The sequence below is a fragment of the Taudactylus pleione genome, unplaced genomic scaffold, assembly GCF_031769625.1.
Source record: "Taudactylus pleione unplaced genomic scaffold, aTauple2 ptg000950l, whole genome shotgun sequence".
In the NCBI taxonomy this organism is placed as follows: Eukaryota; Metazoa; Chordata; class Amphibia; order Anura; family Myobatrachidae; genus Taudactylus; species Taudactylus pleione.
Window position 1 is genome coordinate 98,945 of NW_028285351.1, and position 12,368 is coordinate 111,312.

Genomic DNA, 12,368 nt, shown 5'->3' on the forward strand with positions numbered 1-12,368 from the left:
GCTAAAGCCAATACTGCTAGTGTTAACAATCAGAAATCTATGGCCATCAACAAGAGTGTCAGCAGCAGCACTCTAGTACATAGTAACCATAAAGCATACTGTAAATGGCGCCGCAAACCGGAGAGCCTTGCGCTCCACAGATTGGAACACATCCCAACCGGAAATTACGCGGCTAGCCATGCACAGTTGCTAGGCAACGCACAAACGCTGCTAGTACTGTCAAATAGCAACAACACAGCCACAGATCTGACTGCTGAAACAACACTGGAAATAGAGCTGATGTAGATCTAATCCTGACATCCATAAGTGACTACACAAATAGGTAATAAAGGACAAGGATATACCTATTGACAAGAACATACACTAAACATATATTACAATAATCATAATAAATAACTGTTTGAAAAAACACAAAAACCCAGAAAAATAAATAAACAATGTGTGCCAGCATAGCTAAGTATTCCACATGTACACGAATATCACATATTTGTGCATGTACATATCATAGAGAACTCATCATCATGGAAAACATATATATGCACATACATGTACACGAATACACATGTACCCACATATACATGCACTTCACCACAAAAAAATGCTATAAGGGTGATATTCATTCAGGCCTCTTGGTGCCACAGTGTCCAACTTGAATATCCATCTGGCCTTCATTTTCTTCAGGAGAAGCTCCCTATCACCACCACGACTCGGTGGGGGTACATGATCTATTAGTATGCAATTCAATGAAGCCGCAGGGTGACCAAGTGCCGCAAAGTGCTTGGCCACTGGCTTATCAGAGTGCTTTGTTTGTAAAGCAGCTCGAATTGTCGATCGGTGGTTAGCCATATGGTCCCTAAACGGTCTTGTTGTCATCCTGACATAATAGAGACCGCACGGGCACATCAAAATATAGATAACAAAGTCCAAAGTGCAATATAACTGATGGCAAATTGCTATATTCTTCCCACTGTGGGGATGGGAGAAATGAGTCCCCGTGGCCATGGATCGACACGTAATACAGTAAGGACACCTGTAGCAGCTGGGTCGACGAATAGACAACCAATGTGTCTCTGTCACCTTCGGTTATTGCATAGTAGTTGGCGCAAATTGGGACCACGGCGGTACGCCATCAAGGGTGGTTGTTTGTTAATACTTTTAAGAGCTGGATCAGTGGTGATAATGGACCAATGACATCTGATGGCCTTATTTGTAGTCTTAGCAGCCAAATCGTAGGTAGCAGGGTATATCATTCTTGACGGGTTAATATTTCTTTTGGTGGTAATTTGTAAATGACGCTGGCGTGCCTTTGACAAACATCTATTTACTACTGTCGGTGAGTACCCTCGTGCGAGGAATCTGTCACGCATCTCCAACAATTGTATTTCAGACACATCCTGAGATGTATTATTTCTTAGAACACGTACAAATTGTGATATGGGGAGTGACTCCTACAGGTTGCTTATGTGATGGCAAGATGCATGCAGCAATGTATTACGGTCTGTAGATTTGCGATATAGGGTTGAGCTCACACCTGTACCATGATGTGAAATGGTCACGTCAAGGAAATTTATAGTATATTTATCTAAATTAGTGGTGAAGCGTATGGGGCCATCGATTGCATTGAGGGCAGAAACCATGTTGAAAAATTCAACATCGGTACCCCTCCAAATCAAAAACAGATTGTCAATATACCTTTCATAACAAACAATCTTTGGGCCAAAATGGCCCAAAATATATTTCTTTTCATACTGCTGCATGTACAGATTGGCATACGATGGGTCCAGATTCGACCCCATCGCCGTGCCCAACAATTGAATATAATAATCACCACAGTAGAAAAAATTATTAGAACCAAGTACAAGATCAATTAGCTCACATAGGAACTCAATTGGAGGTCCCACATGCGTACCACTACCAAGACTGGTTCTGACCGCCTCAATACCATCCTGGTGTGGTATCACGATATAAAGGGATGATACATCCAAGGTGGCCAACCACATCACATCAGTAAGATCATTCAGTAACAAAATTTTGTCAAGCAAATCAGTTGTATCACGTAAATAACTCTCCATTGCAACTACACGCGGTTGGAGAAACCCATCAACAAAAATCGCTAGGGGCTGAAGCGCAGAGCCCCTAGCAGATATAATTGGACGCCCTGGCGGGTCGACCAATGTCTTGTGTATTTTGGGTAGTAGGTAGATAATCGGGCATATAGGATGTGGAACTGTTAAATAGGCTGCCACACTTTCATCAATCCACCTATTTTGCACTGCCCTACTAACTACCTGATCAACCCTACCTTTGATCTTATACATTGGATTGGTAGCCACCTTGGTCTAAGTATGTGTATCACTCAACTGGCGAAGCACACCCGGTCATAGTCGTACCAGTCCTGTACCACAACGGCCCCACCCTTATCAGCCTGACGTATCACCAGTGACTCATCAAGTATCAATCCATGTAATGCTTGTCTCGTACATAAGTCAAATTGTCATATCTTTTGGAAACATCGGAGACGGACATATCATGTTCCACTAGTCGTAAAAAAGTCTTGATACTGGCGTTACTTGACTGAGGATCAAACGAGCTGGGATTTTTAAATTTGCTAATGGTGTTCATTTCACTAGAGTTTGAGAAATATTCATGAAGATGTAATTTACGTCCAAATTTATAATGTTCTATAGACCAATTAAATTTATCGTGTTGTACCGTAGGTACAAAAGAAAGACCAAGTGAGAGGACCTCTGTTTCAGCCTGAGTAAGTGATCTACTAGAGAGATTATAAATAGGCTCTAGTTCTTCTGTCGCCCCCTTCCCCATTTTCTTGTGTTTACCCCTGAGCCTGCTTGGGTATCGGGGGCCCGTCTGGAACCTAGGCCTTGGCCTCTGCCTAAAACAACTCCACTAGGAGGACGTTGGTTACTCGATTCACTTTCAGAATTTGATTGGGAAGGTGACATATCAAATCTAGCAGGAACCGTATATTTTGGGGTGCCACCTGGGCATCTAGAAAAATTATCGCCCCTAAGCCACCGAAAGACTTGGGGGTTAGTATAGTCAGAATTAACAGTAGCTATTTTTTTATGTTTAAACGTAATAAGGTCCCTCTGATAACTGTTAGTCTGTTCTTGCAATTTCACCAACCAACTCTCAGTATTATCAGTGGTCAAGGTATCAAGATGGCTGCTATTAAACAGTCTTATTTCATCTCTGACTTTGGGCAATTCAGTTCCCACCTCCTCAATTACATATTCACACACACACATGCTTATATATATATATATATATATATATATATATATATACAGAGAAATATAGCACACATATATACACATACATACATATTTGCACATACACACACGTACACATCACACATACTGTACCTTATACACACACACACACACACACACACACACACACACACACACACACACACACACACACAAAGGTCACTTGTTGAGCATGCAATTACAACAATGGGTACAGATGCAGAACAAGCAGGTCTTTGTGTAGAGTAGTAAAGAAATGTCTGTGCTGCACTGGCTGTAACACTGAAGAAATATCTTTACACTCTGCCCCGATTACTGGACCACAAATGTATATGGAGAACATACCCACTTTTCAACCAGACACACCAGGGTAAGGGAGAGGAATATTTAAATCCCACTGAGGATCTATATAGAAGGAGTGGGATAGCACTGCAATGGGGGTGGTGATAGGCCCTCTTTTATATATTTTTCTCTCTCTACACACATTAAACACCACCAGTATTTCAATCACCCCCCCCCCCCCCGCATTACAGTGCTGATTCACTCCTTCTATCTATGACAATTAGAGAGGCTGGACACCTCCAAACACAGCTGCACACAACTCCCTCCCCGTGTGTCCCAAACCCCCCCCATGTTTCACTTTGAGCGCACTGTCACAGAACTTCACTTAGGATTTAGTTGGCACTTGTTTTCTTATCCTACTGACTCCTGCTTTTACCACCTACACAGCTTCGGTTCTGCGCTACTCACTGGTCAGTGCGTGAGGCTGCGATGGTACTCGATGTTATAAATGGTTTTGTGGTCTTGCTAAGGATTATGAATGTGTGTAAGGTAAAGTGGCTGTACTTATCACAGCCGTAGGGAGGGTGCTGCGGCTGGTACCTCCGCACAGGGCGGTAGCATCCAATGTCACCGGCCGCAACCTGTCCGGCTCCGGAGGTCTGTAGAGAGACCTCCTGCAGTGCTGCTTGGAACTCGCAGAGCGACGCCGAAGAAGTTACCCACCCTCCACCCACCCCCAGGTGGAAATAGGTAAGCACTCAGAGGGAGGAGGGGGTGGAGGGGAATGCGAGGGGTGGCAGTGCAGCACAGGGCACACTGCCGTCCAGATACGGTACTTATGTTGTGCTGCATCCACATAGCGATCGCAGTGGATTAGCATACTATCGAGTAATCGCTATTGCAATTGCAGTTGCAATCCGTAACGAAGCAGGCCATTTATCCCTTGCTTTGGAAGGTCCTCTTATAGCAGCATCTGACTCAGACTGCAAAGTCCACTCAGATCTTATACTAAGGGGGAAATATACTAAGATTCATATTGGTGTGTGATCTCTAATCACATCTCTTCATCTGAACATTTTCCACAGTAAATCACAAATTTACTAAAGAGTGTATTTGGCTGGCATTTGATGGTGATACTCACCATGTTCTGGTGTGTGCGACTTCACTTGTATTGACCCATAATCACACATGAATTCACAAATTCCAGTAGCGTGTTTATCAGAAGCAAATATAGATTAGTGAGATCCGTGTATGCTTCTCTGTGTAAAAAAAGCCTTTAAAGTGTTAATTAAAAAAATAATGATGTTGGGTCCCCTCTCCCAAGCCTAACAAGTCCAAGGCTCTTTTAAGCCAGCCTTGGTTCAAAAAATACAGTGAAAAAAATGTGCAGGGGTCCCCCGTATTTATTGACCCAGCACCGGGCTCTTGGATCTGGCCCTCGTCCTAAAAATATGCAGAAAACTTTGAGCAGGGGTCCCGTATTTTTAGAACCAACACCAGGCTCCACTAGTGAGTGGGTAATGCCACAGCCTCCCCTGCATGCCGGTACTTCATAGAACCACAAGTGCACAACATGAGGGGCATTAAGGGCCCGCTGGTACCTATAGTCTCCATGTAAGAGAAATATAAAAATAATGACAGTATACTGTACACATACTAAATATTTTATTCTTTTATTATACATGCAGTCACTCATTCACTCGCTCGCACTCACACTACATACTTAACTTGTCTCTTGTGTTGGTTCGTCCCCTTGTCCAGTAGCATCCTAGGTGAAGATTAGTCCTCTTAAGTAGCATCCTTAGGTAAGAAAATAACAAACCTAACAGACGGACATAGCAGAGCTATATATGTACATACTATACATACAGTACTGATGCCGAATGTGGCACGAGTGTGTTCCTGCACTTGGAGCCCCGCCAGCCAATCAACGGCTGCTGCAGAAGGAAACAGACCTTTGATTGGCTTTGAATGACTATCTCTGAGCCAATCAGCAGGCTGGCCATTGATAGACGTAGACAGTCACTCACAGTGGGTTGGGTACGGGATCCCGATGTCACGGCCAGGGTATTTCAGCATGGCGCTAGGCAGGCGTTACCTGTGAGGTCGTTGTGGCGCGGGCTGTCTGGTGGCGGAGCTGGTGTCTGGCGGGGGGCTTTGGCAGCACGCGTTGTTGTTCGGCCCTGTTGTCACTCTGCGCTGGTGAGGCCTGGCGGTGTCTCCGTTCCGTTTGGCATGGGCGCCGCCATCTTGCCTTCTGGCCATGTGATGCGGCTGGCCAATCCTGGTGAGTCACATGTTCCCTCCGGCCAGTAACAGCACGGCATGGGGTATTTAGGAAGGGTCAGTGCCTTCCTTCTTTGCCAGTGCAACGTGTATCTCAGCCTAGCTGAGAGGGAGTTCTCTGTGCTTTCCTGTTCCTGTGAATTCGCTGTCTGCCAGTCTGCCTGTCAGCTCCTAGCTCCCACTGGACTACCCCGCTTCCTCCATCACCCTTGCCCATACCTGAGTGCCTGAGCCTGCTGACATCCTGCGCTTCAGTTCACTACTTGTATACCTGGCTTGTTTATTTTCAGTTTCACTACCTGCACACCTGGACAGCTTTAATTGTTTCTACTTGGACATTAACCCTTTTACTCCCACCACAGAACTGTTGTGCACATTATATATTCCTGGACTTTTATTTACTGCCATTATCTGTCTACTCAAGCACTTATTAAAAATTCTAGTTTTATTTTTAAATCTGCTTCTGTGATCACTCCTGCTACCACCCCGGCTCCACTAACAACCCAGAACATCACAGTTTGCACTGGCCCCATGGAGCCGGCCACGGATCAGGAGTCAGGAGTGGATTTGTTCAGGTGCATTTCTGGTCATTTAGAAAATCTGGAAAACATGCAGCATCAGATGGCTCAATTTCTGCAAGAGATGTCCAAGCGACAGGATAGTTTGCAAACTTCCTTTTCTACCCCTGGAGTACCAGCATCTACATCCGCTTTAGCGTCTGGGAATACAGGAGGCAGATCATCTCCCCGCTTACATCTTCCTTTACCAAGTAAATTTGATGGCAACCCTAAACTCTGCCGAGGATTCCTAAATCAGTGTGACATACATTTTACCCTGCAGCCTGACAACTTTCTAACTGCAAGAACTAAAGTGGCTTATATAGTCTCTGTTATCCGGCCAGGCCTTGGAATGGGCTTCCCCACTCTGGGAGCGCTCAGATCCGCTGCTGGATAATTACGCAGGCTTTGCGTCATCCTTCAGGAGGATTTTCGATGAACCTGGGCGTACTGTATCAGCATCATCAAACATCATGACACTGAGACAAGGGGTCCGTCCTGTCAGTCAATATGCCGTGCAATTTCAAATTTTAGCATCAGAGCTCAAATGGAATGAGGAAGCCCTCACCTCGACCTTCTGGCATGGGTTGTCAGACCGACTAAAGGATGATCTAGTCACTCGAGAGCTTCCTACTAATCTGAACGACATGATTTCGTTGTGTATCAAAGTTGACCTACGCTTCAGGGAACGTCAAGCTGAAAAAAACAGAACTGACCGGCAAAGGTCATTTACCCCCTCCATTTCTACCCGTCCCATTCCTTCCCCTACTGAAGAGGAGCCTATGCAGGTGAATCATACACACCTCTCTAAAGAAGAACGTCAGAGAAGAATGCAAAAGAACCTCTGTCTGTACTGCGGAGAGTCCGGTCACCTGCTGATCTCCTGCCCCCGTAAACCGGGAAATGCCAAATCCTAACTGACCCTGGAGACATCAAGTTAGGAGTTATGAACCCGTCTCCAAAGATTAAAGATTTCACGATTACCCTAGCCTTGGATCTTAAACCCAAACCTGTCTTTGCTACTGCTCTACTCGACTCGGGAGCAGCCGGAAATTTCATAACGTCTAGTTTCATAGATAAATTTCAGATTCCTTGTTTGTCTCTCAACCATGCCATCTCTCTGACCTCTATAGACGGACGCCCTCTAACTAACGGGATAGTCACCAAAGAGCCTCAACCAGTATTGGTCCGAATTGGGGCACTTCATTCTGAGTCCTTAAAATTCCTGGTTATATCAGAGGCCTCTCAAGAAATTGTTCTTGGTCTACCCTGGTTACGTCAACATAATCCCAGGATTGATTGGAGTTCTATGCAGATTCTGTCATGGGGTATGGACTGTCAGAGATTCTTTCTTCCAAAACATCGACCTGTGAGAAAGACAGTTCCATTAGTTTCTTCTGCTATTCCCAAGGAATATCAGATGTTCGCCGATGTTTTCTCTGAACAACAAGCAAATATCTTACCCCCTCATAGGGAATGGGACTGTCCAATTGAATTGATACCTGATAAGATACCACCTCGTGGTCGTACCTATCCGCTGTCCTTGCCTGAGACTCAAGCCATGACCGAATACATCCGGGACAACCTGGCAAAGGGGTTCATTCGCCCCTCTACTTCACCTGCCGGAGCTGGGTTTTTCTTCGTTGGCAAGAAGGACGGTGGTCTAAGACCATGTATCGATTATCGAGGCCTTAATGACATTACTGTAAAGAATCGATACCCTCTTCCCCTGATTACTGAGTTGTTTGATAGGGTCAAGGGCTCTGTCATTTTTTCTAAATTAGATCTAAGAGGGGCTTACAACCTCATTCGTATCCGAGCTGGCGATGAATGGAAGACCGCTTTTAATACCAGAGATGGACATTTCGAGTATTTAGTAATGCCTTTTGGATTGTGTAACGCCCCTGCTGTCTTTCAAAGTTTCGTTAATGAGATTTTCCGGGATCTGTTATATGTTTCTGTTGTTGTCTATCTGGATGACATACTGATTTTTTCACCCTCTGTGGCTAAACATCAAGAACATGTTAAAGAAGTTCTGACCCGTTTGAGAGAAAACCACCTTTACTGCAAACTGGAGAAGTGCGTCTTTGGAGTGCCCAGTGTACCTTTTCTCGGCTATGTAATATCTGGCTCCAGTTTAGAAATGGACCCCAAGAAGGTACAGGCAATTCTGGATTGGACCCGACCTCAGACACTGAAGGCCATCCAGAGATTGTTGGGCTTCACAAATTATTATAGACGCTTCATTAAGGGATTTTCTACACTGCTGGCTCCCATTACAGCCTTGACCCGCAAAGGTGCTAATCCTGCCCAATGGTCACCTGAGGCAGAGTCTGCCTTTCATCTTCTAAAACAGGCCTTTATCTCAGCACCAGTTCTTCGACAACCCGATCTGGACAGGCCTTTTTTGTTGGAAGTAGACGCATCATCTGAAGCTGTGGGAGCAGTCTTGTCTCAACATTATGAGGACAACCGAGTCCATCCGTGTGAGTTCTTTTCTAAAAAATTCTCTCCTGCCGAAAGGAACTACGCCATAGGTGAGCAAGAACTACTAGCTGTAAAGTTGGCGTTGAAGGAATGGAGATATTTGCTAGAAGGCGCTAAGTTTCCATTTACTATATTTACGGACCATAGAAATCACCTATTTCTCAAAAACCTCCAATGTGTGAGTCCTCGTTTGGCCCGCTGGGCAATATTCTTTGCCAGGTTTCAGTTCACCCTGACCTTCCGGTCTGGAGCACTTAATCAGAAGGCTGATGCCCTATCGAGATTTCTCCTCTGTGATGATCAATCTGAAAATCAAAGCAATATCCCTGTCTTGGAATCAAGAGTTTTTGCCGCATTACAACTTCAGCCTCTTTCGGGAAAATCATTTGTGGCCCCGGAATTAAGGAAGCAGCTTCTCACTTGGGCACATTCCTCTCGCTTCGCAGGGCACTCAGGCACTCGGAAGACCTTGGAGTTCCTGAAAAGACACTATTGGTGGCCTTCTATGAAGGCAGATGTAATGGAGTTTATCTCTTCCTGCTCCTCCTGTGCCCAGCATAAATCATCACGACAAGCTCCAGCTGGGGAATTGCTTCCATTACCTACCTCATCACGTCCATGGACGCATCTCTCCATGGATTTCGTCACAGACCTGCCAGTCTCTCAAGGTTTCAACACTATCTGGGTTGTAATAGACTGATTTTCTAAGATGGTCCACTATATACCGTTGAAGAAGTTACCTTCTGCCCCTGACCTGGCACAGTTGTTTGTCCAACACATATTTCATCTACATGGCCTTCCTGCTGAAATTGTCTCTGACCGTGGTGTGCAGTTTACTGCAAAATTCTGGAGGGCTTTGTGTTCTGTTCTTCAAGTGAAGTTAAACTTTTCCACGGCCTACCATCCGCAAAGCAACGGCTCCACCGAGAGAGTTAATCAAGATCTAGAGACTTTCTTAAGAATTTTTATGTCATCTTCCCAGGACAATTGGGCTGCCTTGCTGCCGTGGGCTGAGTTTGCACATAATGCTTCCTACCACTCGTCAACTAACCAAATGCCATTTCAGGTTGTATATGGCCTTCATCCTCGTGTTCCCGAATTCCGAAGCCTGCCTGTTTTCGATGTTCCGGCCGTGGAGGACACGGTGCAGAATTTTGCTGCCATCTGGACTCCAGTACGGTCTGATTTGTTGAAGGCATCCTCTCGCTATAAGACCCAGGCCGATAAGAAGCGTAGAATAGTCCCACGCATGCAAGTAGGAAACCAGGTCTGGTTGTCTACTCGGAACCTTCGTCTAAGAGTTCCGTCTAAGAAATTCGCACCCCGCTTCATCAGTCCCTTCACCATAACAGAAGTCATTAATCCAGTGGCCTACCGTTTACAGTTACCCCCATACCTAAAAATTCCCAATTCCTTCCATGTTTCCTTATTAAAGCCCCTAGTCCTGAATAAGTTCCATAATGCTCTACCTGCTTCTCCTCGAGTCCAGACGGAGAGAGGAGTTGAGTTTGAAGTCGCCCAGATCTTGGACTCTCGTCTGCGCAGAGGTCATCTTCAGTATTTGTTGGACTGGAAAGGTTACGGTCCAGAGGAACATTGCTGGACTGATGCTCGTGATGTCCACGCTCCCACGCTCATCAGGAGATTCCATTCTGCCCATCCGGAGAAGCCTGGTGAGTGTCCTGAGGCCACCCCAAAAGGGGGGGTACTGTCACGGCCAGGGTATTTCAGCATGGCGCTAGCGGGTGTTACCTGTGAGGTCGTTGTGGCGCGGGCTGTCTGGTGGCGGAGCTGGTGTCTGGCGGGGGGCTTTGGCTGCGTGCGTTGTTGTGCGGCCCTGTTGTCACTCTGCGCTGGTGAGGCCTGGCGGTGTCTCCGTTCCGTTTGGCATGGGCGCCGCCATCTTGCCTTCTGGCCATGTGATGCGGCTGGCCAATCCTGGTGAGTCACATGTTCCCTCCGGCCAGTAACAGCACGGCATGGGGTATTTAGGAAGGGTCAGTGCCTTCCTTCTTTGCCAGTGCAACGTGTATCTCAGCCTAGCTGAGAGGGAGTTCTCTGTGCTTTCCTGTTCCTGTGAATTCGCTGTCTGCCAGTCTGCCTGTCAGCTCCTAGCTCCCACTGGACTACCCCGCTTCCTCCATCACCCTTGCCCATACCTGAGTGCCTGAGCCTGCAGATATCCTGTGCTTCAGTTCACTACTTGTATACCTGGCTTGTTTATTTTCAGCTCACTACCTGCAAACCTGGCTTGATTATTTTCAGTTTCACTACCTGCAAACCTGGACAGCTTTAATTGTTTCTACTTGGACATTAACCCTTTTACTCCCACCACAGAACTGTTGTGCACATTATATATTCCTGGACTTTTATTTACTGCCATTATCTGTCTACTCAAGCACTTATTAAAAATTCTAGTTTTATTTTTAAATCTGCTTCTGTGATCACTCCTGCTACCACCCCGGCTCCACTAACAACCCAGAACATCACACCCGACGGACAGAATGCCAAAGTTCAGAATACTCACAGTGGCCCCCCCGATAGTCAGAATGCCAACAGACTTTGATAAGTATTCTAACCCTAACCTTCCCCCTAACCCACCTTTCCCGCAGCCTAACCCTAACTCCCCCTCGCAGCTTAACCTTAACCCTTCCCTCCCACAGCCTAACCCTAACCCTGCCCTAAATGCCTAACTTTAAACCTAACTCTAATACTAACCCTAACCTTAATACTCACTGTTGGGATGTCATCGGTCAAGATCTTGGAGCCGGGATTCAGACTGCTGTCGTGATTTCAGTGCCGGGATTCTGATCACCAGTATCCTGAACGCCTGGATGCTGACTACATCCCCTCACAGCCATTCAGCAGCTTACCAGTAAGGAAATGGTTATGGTAACTGAAGCACATTCAAGTAACTGACTGTAAGTGCCAGATCATGGCCAGATTTAGGGTATGCTAATAGGCTGCAGTCTCGGGGCACCACCACCAGGAAGAAGGATCATATTTTGTTATTACATTACTCCTCGCCGACACCTGGCGGCATCCAATGAAAAATCTCTCTTTGCAATATCCAGTGGTAACTCAGGGCCTGATTCAGACTTGGACGCTAAGTCGCGAACAAACGCAGCCAAAAGGGGCCGGGTATGCAAATGCCGCGATCACACTGTCTGTTGGAAGGACGCCCTATATGCCTTAGAGAGCGACGGCAGAGCGAACGCAAGCCAGTATAAAGACGCCCACCTTTCTCTCTTAGCACACGTCATCTCCAGGAAGTGTGTGATTAATCGGTGACATTGAGAGCCATCGGAGCTGCACGCAGCGCTTGAGGTAGACCCTACCCCACCGCAAGCACAGCGATCAGTGCTGTCTAAAATACAACCAAGTGACTTGTACAATGACGCATCTTTGCTAATTATGCACAACCCTAAAACACCGTTTAGACGCCCAGACACGCCGGCAATCGCAGCACCACTCCCCCGTTCAC